Below are 9280 nucleotides of genomic sequence, written 5' to 3'. Positions count from 1 at the left end.
CAATCATGAACGCACCTCAGAAATCTGAACTTACATAGAATTCTTTACCGTTGTATCATAAAAAGAAGAAAAAAAAAAAAACATACCAGAATAATATATATCAAACTCCATATTAGTCGCTGCAAGAGTACCCGACTTTGGCTTTCTACGTCAGGGTCGAAGTTACGCTGATTGGCATTTATGAACGCCCCCTTAGAAAAACAACGCAGTATGCTTCACATTAGCACCACATAAAAAAAAAAAAAAAAAAATGATTGATGTGTAAATCTTGGGTGTAGTGTCCACAGTAAGAACTTCATTTTTTTTTTATTTTTCGTTAGAGTTGAGTTGATTTTTATTATCACTCGATTTTCTTTTTTTTTTCTAGGAGGGACACTGGCCAAGGGCAACAAAAAAAAAAAAAAAAATGCCCACTGAGAGGCCAGTCTCATAAGAGGGTCCAAAGCGGGTAGTAAAAAGTTCAAGGATAAGTGTCTTGAAACCTCCCTCTTGAAGGAATTCAAGTCATAGGAAGGTGGAAATACAGAAGCAGGCAGGGACTTCCAGAGTTTACCAGAGAAAGGGATGAATGATTGAGAATACTGGTTAACTCTTGCATTAGAGAGGTGGACAGAATAGGGATGAAAGAAAGAAGAAAGTCTTGTGCAGCGAGGCCACGGGAGGAGGGGAGGCATGCAATTAGCAAGATCAGAAGAGCAGTTAGCATGAAAATAACGGTAGAAGACAGCTAGAGATGCAGCATTGCGGCGATGAGAGAGAGGCTGAAGACAGTCAGTTAGAGGAGAGGAGTTGATGAGACAAAAAGTTTTTGATTCCACCCTTTCTAGAAGAGCAGTATGAATGGAACCCCCCAGACATGCGAAGCATACTCCATACATGGACGGATAAGGAAGGCCCTAGTACAGAGTTAGCAGCTGGGGAGGATGGGGGGTGAGAAAAACTGGCGAAAACGTCTCAGAACACCTAACTTCATAGAAGCTGTTTTAGCTGGAGATGAGATACGAAGTTTCCAGTTCAGATTATAAGTAAAGGACAGACCGAGGATGTTCAGTGTAGAAGAGGGGGACAGTTGAGTGTCATCGAAGAAGAGAGGATAGTTGTTTGGAAGGTTGTGTCGAGTTGATAGATGGAGGAATTGAGTTTTTGAGACATTGAACAAAATTTGCTTTGCCCCAGTCAGATATTTTAGAAAAGATCAGAAATCAGGCGTTCTGCGTCTTCCCTGCGTGAAATGTTTACTTCCTGAAGAGTTGGACGTCTATGAAAAGACGTGGAAAAGTGCAGGGTGGTATCATCAGCGTAGGAGTGGATAGGACAAAAAATTTAGTTTAGAAGGTCATTAATGAATAATAAGAATATAGTGGATGACTGGACAGAACTCTAAGGAACACCATTTCTGATAGATTTAGGAGAAGAACAGTGACCGTCTACCACAGCAGCAATAGAACGGTCAGAAAGGAAACTTGAGATGAAGTTACAGAGAGAAGGATGGAAGCCGTAGGAGGGTAGTTTGGAAATGAAAGCTTTGTGCCAGACTCTATCAAAAGCTTTTGATATGTCCAAGGCAACAGCAAAACTTTCACCAAAATCTCTAAAAGAGGATGACCAAGACTCAGTAAGGAAAGCCAGAAGATCACCAGTAGAGCGGCCTTGACGGAACCACATAATGGCGATCAGATAGAAGGTTGTGAAGTGATAGATGTTTAAGAATCTTCATGTTGAAGATAGATTCAAAAACTTTAGATAGGCAGGAAATTAAAACAATAGGACGGTAGTTTGAGGGATTAGAATGGTCACCCTTTTCAGGGAACAGGCTGAATGTAGGCAAACTTCCAGCAAGAAGGAAACGTAGATGTTGACAGACAGAGATGAAAGAGTTTGACTAGGCAAGGTGCAAGCACGGAGGCACAGTTTCGGAGAACAATAGGAGCGATCCCATCAGGTCCATAAGCCTTCCGAGGGTTTAGGCCAGCGAGGGCATGGAAAACATCATTGCGAAGAATTTTAATAGGTAGCATGAAGTAGTCAGAAGGTAGAGGAGAGGGAGGAACAAGCCCAGAATCGTCCAAGGTAGAGTGTTTAGCAAAGGTCTGAGTGAAGAGTTCAGCTTTAGAGATAGATGTGATAGAAGTGGTTGCCATCTGGTTGAAATAAAGGAGGGAAAGAAGAAGAAGCAAAGTTATTGGAGATATTTTTGGCTAGATGCCAGAAGTCACGAGGGGAGTTAGAATTTAAAAGATTTTGACACTTTCTGTTAATTAAAGAGTTTTTGGCTAGTTGGAGAACAGATTTGGCATGGTTCCGGGAAGAAATATAAAGTACTTGAGATTCTGGTGATGGAAGGCTTAAGTACCTTTTGTGTTTCCAGTCTTCGTACTTGTTCTCTTTGTCGTCTTCGTCCCAACCTCTTAACGATGACCAAAATATCTCCTGCTTTTTGGTTTTCCTTTCTAATCCTCCTCCTCCTCCTCCTCCTTCTGGTCTGAATCCGTTCCCAAATGACAGACACGGCAGTGGTGATGCTTCTGGCGGTGGTGGTGATGGCAATGGTGCCAGTCTGGAGGTGATGGTTATTTTTTTATTTTTTTATTTTTTTTTTTTATGTAGGAAGGATACTGGCCAAGGGCAACAAAAATCTAATAAAAAAAATGCCCACTGAAATGCCAGTCCCAAAAAGGGTCAAAGCAGTGGTCAAAAAATTGGTGGATAAGTGTCTTGAAACCTCCCTCTTGAAGGAATTCAAGTCATAGGAAGGTGCGAAATACAGAAGCAGGCAAGGAGTTCCAGAGTTTACCAGAGAAAGGGATGAATGATTGAGAATACTGGTTAACTCTTGCGTTAGAGAGGTGGACAGAATAGGAGTGAGAGAAAGAAGAAAGTCTTGTGCAGCGAGGCCGCGGAAGGAGGGGAGGGCATGCAGTTAGCAAGATCAGAAGAGCAGTTAGCATGAAAATAGCGGTAGAAGACAGCAAGAGATGCAACATTGCGGCGGTGAGAGAGAGGCTGAAGACAGTCAGTTAGAGGAGAGGAGTTGATGAGACGAAAAGCTTTTGATTCCACCCTGTCTAGAACAGCAGTATGAGTGGAACCCCCCCAGACATGTGAAGCATACTCCATACATGGACGGATAAGGCCCTTGTACAGAGTTAGCAGCTGGGGGGGTGAGAAAAACTGGCGGAGACGTCTCAGAACACCTAACTTCATAGAAGCCGTTTTAGCTAGAGATGAGATGTGAAGTTTCCAGTTCAGATTATAAGTAAAGGACAGACCGAGGATGTTCAGTGTAGAAGAGGGGGACAGTTGAGTGTCATTGAAGAAGAGGGGATAGTTGTCTGGAAGATTGTGTCGAGTTGATAGATGGAGGAATTGAGTTTTTGAGGCATTGAACAATACCAAGTTTGCTCTGCCCCAATCAGAAATTTTAGAAAGATCAGAAGTCAGGCGTTCTGTGGCTTCCCTGCGTGATATGTTTACCTCCTGAAGGGTTGGACGTCTATGAAAAGACGTGGAAAAGTGCAGGGTGGTATCATCAGGCATAGGAGTGGATAGGACAAGAAGTTTGGTTTAGAAGATCATTAATGAATAATAAGAAGAGAGTGGGTGACAGGACAGAACCCTGAGGAACACCACTGTTAATAGATTTAGGAGAAGAACAGTGACCGTCTACCACAGCAGCAATAGAACGGTCAGAAAGGAAACTTGAGATGAAGTTACAGAGAGAAGGATAGAAACCGTAGGAGGGTAGTTTGGAAATCAAAGCTTTGTGCCAGACTCTATCAAAGGCTTTTGATATGTCCAAGGCAACAGCAAAAGTTTCACCAAAGTCTCTAAAAGAGGATGACCAAGACTCAGTAAGGAAAGCCAGAAGATCACCAGTAGAGCGTCCTTGACGGAACCCATACTGGCGATCAGATAGAAGGTTGTGAAGTGATAGATGTTTAAGAATCTTCCTGTTGAGGATAGATTCAAAAACTTTAGATAAGCAGGAAATTAAAGCAATAGGACGGTAGTTTGAGGGATTAGAGCGGTCACCCTTTTTAGGAACAGGTTGAATGTAGGCAAACTTCCAGCAAGAAGGAAAGGTAGATGTTGACAGACAGAGCTGAAAGAGTTTGACTAGGCAAGGTGCAAGCACGGAGGCACAGTTTCGGAGAACAATAGGAGGGACCCCATCAGGTCCATAAGCCTTCTGAGGGTTTAGGCCAGCGAGGGCATGGAAAACATCATTGCGAAGAATTTTAATACGAGGCATGAAGTAGTCAGAGGGTGGAGGAGAGGGAGGAACAAGCCCAGAATCGTCCAAGGTAGAGTTTTTAGCAAAGGTTTGAGCAAAGAGTTCAGCTTTAGAAATAGATGTGATAGCAGTGGTGCCATCTGGTTGAAGTAGAGGAGGGAAAGAAGAAGAAGCAAAGTTATTGGAGATATTTTTGGCTAGATGCCAGAAATCACGAGGGGAGTTAGATCTTGAAAGGTTTTGACATTTTCTGTTAATGAAGGAGTTTTTGGCTAGTTGGAGAACAGACTTGGCATGGTTCCGGGCAGAAATATAAAGTGCATGAGATTCTGGTGAAGGAAGGCTTAAGTACCTTTTGTGGGCCACCTCTCTATCATGTATAGCACGAGAACAAGCTGTGTTAAACCCAAGGTTTAGAAGGTTTAGGACGAGAAAAAGAGTGAGGAATGTACGCCTCCATGCCAGACACTATCACCTCTGTTATGCGCTCAGCACACAAAGACGGGTCTCTGACACGGAAGCAGTAGTCATTCCAAGGAAAATCAGCAAAATACCGCCTCAGGTCCCCCCAACTAGCAGAGGCAAAACGCCAGAGGCACCTTCGCTTAGGGGGATCCTGAGGAGGGATTGGAGTGATAGGACAAGATAAAGATATGAGATTGTGATCGGAGGAGCCCAACGGAGAAGAAAGGGTGACAGCATAAGCAGAAGGATTAGAGGTCAGGAAAAGGTCAAGAATGTTGGGCGTATCTCCAAGACGGTCAGGAATACGAGTAGGGTGTTGCACCAATTGCTCTAGGTCATGGAGGATAGCAAAGTTGTAGGCTAGTTCACCAGGATGGTCAGTGAAGGGAGAGGAAAGCCAAAGCTGGTGGTGAACATTGAAGTCTCCAAGAATGGAGATCTCTGCAAAAGGGAAGAGGGTCAGAATGTGCTCCACTTTGGAAGTTAAGTAGTCAAAGAATTTCTTATAGTCAGAGGAGTTAGGAGAGAGGTATACAGCACAGATAAATTTAGTATGAGAATGACTCTGTAGTCGTAGCCAGATGGTGGAAAACTCGGAAGATTCAAGAGCGTGGGCACGAGAGCAGGTTAAGTCATTGCGCACATAAACGCAGCATCCAGCTTTGGATCGAAAATGAGGATAGAGAAAGTAGGAGGGAACAGAAAAGGGGCTACTGTCAGTTGCCTCAGACACCTGAGTTTCAGTGAGGAAAAGAAGATGAGGTTTAGAAGAGGAGAGGTGGTGTTCTACAGATTGAAAATTAGATCTTAGACCGCGAATGTTGCAGAAGTTAATGAAGAAAAAGTTGAGGGGGGTGTCAAGACACTTAGGGTCGTCGACGGAAAGGCAGTCCGACCTGGGGACATTTATGGTCCCCTCCCCAGATGGGGACTCCGAGGCTGGTGTAGGAGTCGCCATGATTTTAAAATTTTTTGAGTGAAGGGTGTGTGTGTTATTAGGTGCTTGTAGTTTTGTGTGGAGGAAGAGAGTTGTCTTTAGAGGGCAGGCTGTGACTACCCCCTTGTGTTGTGAGACACAAAGGGAAACGTTCAGTGAGGTCACAGCTGGGTTTAATGATAAGTTCACAGCACCCCCTGAACAGTGCTTTAGACCTCACTGGGAGTAATTATCGTTTCGGCAGGTGTCTACTGCCTCCTCCTATGGTGGTGGTGGTGGTGGCGGTGGCGGCGGCGGTGGTGATGGTGGTTAATAAATTCGCTTGATAATGAAGGTAGTTTGTAATGGTGAAGTTGGCAGTGATAGTTACCGGAAACGTACGTGTGTGTGTGTGTGTGTGTGTGTGTAGACTCTTCATACATAGCGTGGAAAAAAAAAAAAAAACAGAGTAAAGAAAACGAAAGCAGACATAACTATTTGACTTGTCTTTAACTTCCCAACCCAAGTGACTCGTTGTTTTGTCCAAGCTTCAACACCACCTCTTCATACCTTCCATATTTACCATTTACCTTCCCAACCCAAATGACTCGTTCCTGTATCTTGGCTGTACGTGATGCAACAGAGGGCGGGAGTAGCCACTGGGCGCAGCGTATCTAAGAGCAGAGGAGGGAGATGAAGGGAGGAGGAGTTGATAGGAAGACAGAAGAGAGGAGCGGAGTGGCAATTTCACGCTCAAGTCAGGGGAAGAAGAAGAGAGAGAGAGAGAGAGGAAAGAGAGAGAGAGAGAGAGAGGAGAGAGAGAGAGAGAGAGAGAGAGAGAGAGAGAGAGAGGAGAGAGAGAGGAGAGAGAGAGAGAGAGAGAGAGGGTTAAGCTGACATAAAGGAAATAAAAAGTGTGAAAAATAAAGGAGAAAGTGGATATGAAAGATGATTACGAAGAGAAAGAGAGAAGAGGAAGTTTATGTAAAAGTGACAGAGAGAGAGAGAGAGAGAGGAGGAGAGAGAGAGAGAGAGAGAGAGAGAGAGAGAGAGAGAGAGGAGAGAGGAGAGAGGAGAGAGAGAGAGGAGAGTGTCATGATACTTACGAGTATGTTTAGGTAGCGTAACGTGATAAATGCGTTATGCATGTGTATTTAGTATTACTACTGATAATTACGATGGAAATATCAACAATAGTAATGATATAGTGATGATGATGATGATATTAAGAAGGAGGAGGAGAAGGAGGAGGAGGAAGAGGCAAACGTGATACTAATGATGATGAAGGAAAACAACAGCAACAACAACAACAACAACAACAACAACAACAACAACAACAACAACAACAACAATAAGAGCAATAAGAAACTTCTCTGATTCCTCACCACCTTACGATAGAAACACACACACACCCACACACACACACACACACACACACACACACACACACACACACACACACACACACCATCCAGGTCACTATTCCTAACAGATCAACAAAAGCATCATGGAAAAATACATAGCAAAAAGCCAACAAAGAAAACATTGCTAATAGGACTTTTATATTAATACACACCAACCACGGCTGAAAATAAATAATAATGCTCTAATTTATCCACTATGATGCTCTGGTGTGTGTGTGTGTGTGTGTGTGTGTGTGTGTGTGTGTGTGTGTACAGTGACCACGCGTGACATTGTATGAATGGCTTTGCGGAAAGAAATTTTAAAGGAGATAAGGAGGGGAGGAGAAGAAGACACACTGTAAATCTTGTGAACTAGAAAAGGGGAGTGAGAAGAGATGAGGATTGCAAGATTAAGTTCCAGGCAAGACGACTAAAACAAGACGACCTTTTCCTCTTCTTCTTCTTCGTCTTCCTCTTCATCTTTCTCCTCATCTTCCCTCTTTCTGCTCCTTCCTCTCATCTCTCTCTCTCTCTCTCTCTCTCCTCTCTCTCTCTCTCTCTCTCTCTCTCTCTCTCTCTCTCTCTCTCTCCTCTCTCTCCTCTCTCTCTCTCTCTCTCTCTCTCCCCCCTCCTCATCCAGTTTCAGAAACGCCTCGTCTTCCTCTCCTTGTATTTCCTCTTCTTTATCTTTTTTTATCGTTTGCCTTTTTCTCCTTTCTCTTCATTATATTTTTCTTATCTCGATATTATATCCCTCTTTCTCTCTCCTATCCGCATTTTCTTCCCTCCTCTTCTTCCGTCTTCTCTTTCAATTTTATATCCTTTCTCTCACCTCTCTTCTCTCTCTTCTTCCTTTCATCTCTGTCCTTGCCTCGTCTTTCTCGTCATTCTCCTTGTTCTCCTTTTTATTGTCCTCCTTTTCATCTTCCTCCTCTTTCTTCATCTGCCCTCCTTTCTCTCTTCATCCTTCTCCCTTTACTCTCCTTTTCACATCACTTTCCTTGCCATCCTCCTCCTCCTCCTCCTCCTCTTCCTCCTCCACCTTCTGTCAAATGAGTCTTAATGTGAATAAGTACAAAGTGTTTCATATAGGGTATCGAAACGAGAAAGCAAAGTATATTATGAATGGTAGCCAACTTAAAAGTGTAGATAACGAAACTGACGTAAAGTGAACAGGTAACAACGAATTACTGCTTCTGTTACTGTTACTACTACTGCTACTACCTACTACTGCTGCTACCACTACTAATACTACTGTTACTAATTCTAACCGTTACTGTTACTGCTACTACTACTACCTCTACTAATACTACTGCTGCTACTACTACAGTCACTCTAAGGTTTCTTAGGACAAAGCGTGTCCTTTGTGTTGAGGGAGAGCAAAGTGAAGGCTTCTCATTTGGGCCCCGCCTCACGTGCACGGTAGCCCGCCAGCAACTCCTGCACATGGGCGTGGCACTCCAGCACGCGTTTCTTGGGGCCTCTAATGTGAAGCTTGCCCCGCGGCGCGTCCCAAGTGTGGCACACCAAGACGCAGTAGTGGCGCGCTAAATACCGAAGGTGGCACTCCCCGGCGCCAGCCAGCCTGTGCCTGAACCGAGGAGGCACCACAATGCTGCGCCGCACCAGGCTGTGGGCCTCCTCGCCACCTGCCTCCTGGGCTGCAGTGTCTTTTACAGGGGCCGCCCGGGTCCTCCACGGGGGGGGACGCTCAGCTGGCCTCCCTGTTCGACGCGAGCGTCCTCCTGCAGCGCCAATGGCACCGCCTCTCGCGACAGGAGAGGCACCGGGACGCGGCCGTCGCCACCAGTGTCCGGGGGAGAGCTGCACCTCGGTCAGCCAGTCAAACATTACAAGCAGGACGTGTCGTTTCAGGGGACAGTGCTGCTTTAGAAGCTTCTTCAGTTTCCGCCGTACAAGTTTGTAGTGGATCAGTTTGAGCTGATCCTCAGTGTGTCCCGTATAAGTCTGCAGATCCTTGGTTTCCTCGAGTGACTGATGGTGGCGCCACGGCAGGAGGAGGAGGACGCAGGAGCACCCTATCAGCAGGGCGCCACACAGCGGCACCGCCACCAGGCAACACGCCGCCACCACCAGGCTTGTGTAGAAGTCATCATGCTCTTGCTCGGCCAGCAGGATCTGCTCCTGCACGCAGGCCAGGCGGCCCTTCATGTTCACCACGAGGGCCATCAGCTCCCGCCAGTCGGTGACGGGGATGCCGCACTCCGACAGGGGGTCCCTTGGAGGGACAGGCTTCAGGGG

The sequence above is a fragment of the Scylla paramamosain genome, unplaced genomic scaffold (assembly GCF_035594125.1).
Source record: "Scylla paramamosain isolate STU-SP2022 unplaced genomic scaffold, ASM3559412v1 Contig50, whole genome shotgun sequence".
NCBI lineage: Eukaryota > Metazoa > Arthropoda > Malacostraca > Decapoda > Portunidae > Scylla > Scylla paramamosain.
The sequence above is the reverse complement of the archived record's forward strand: the minus strand, read 5'-3'. Positions refer to the sequence as shown.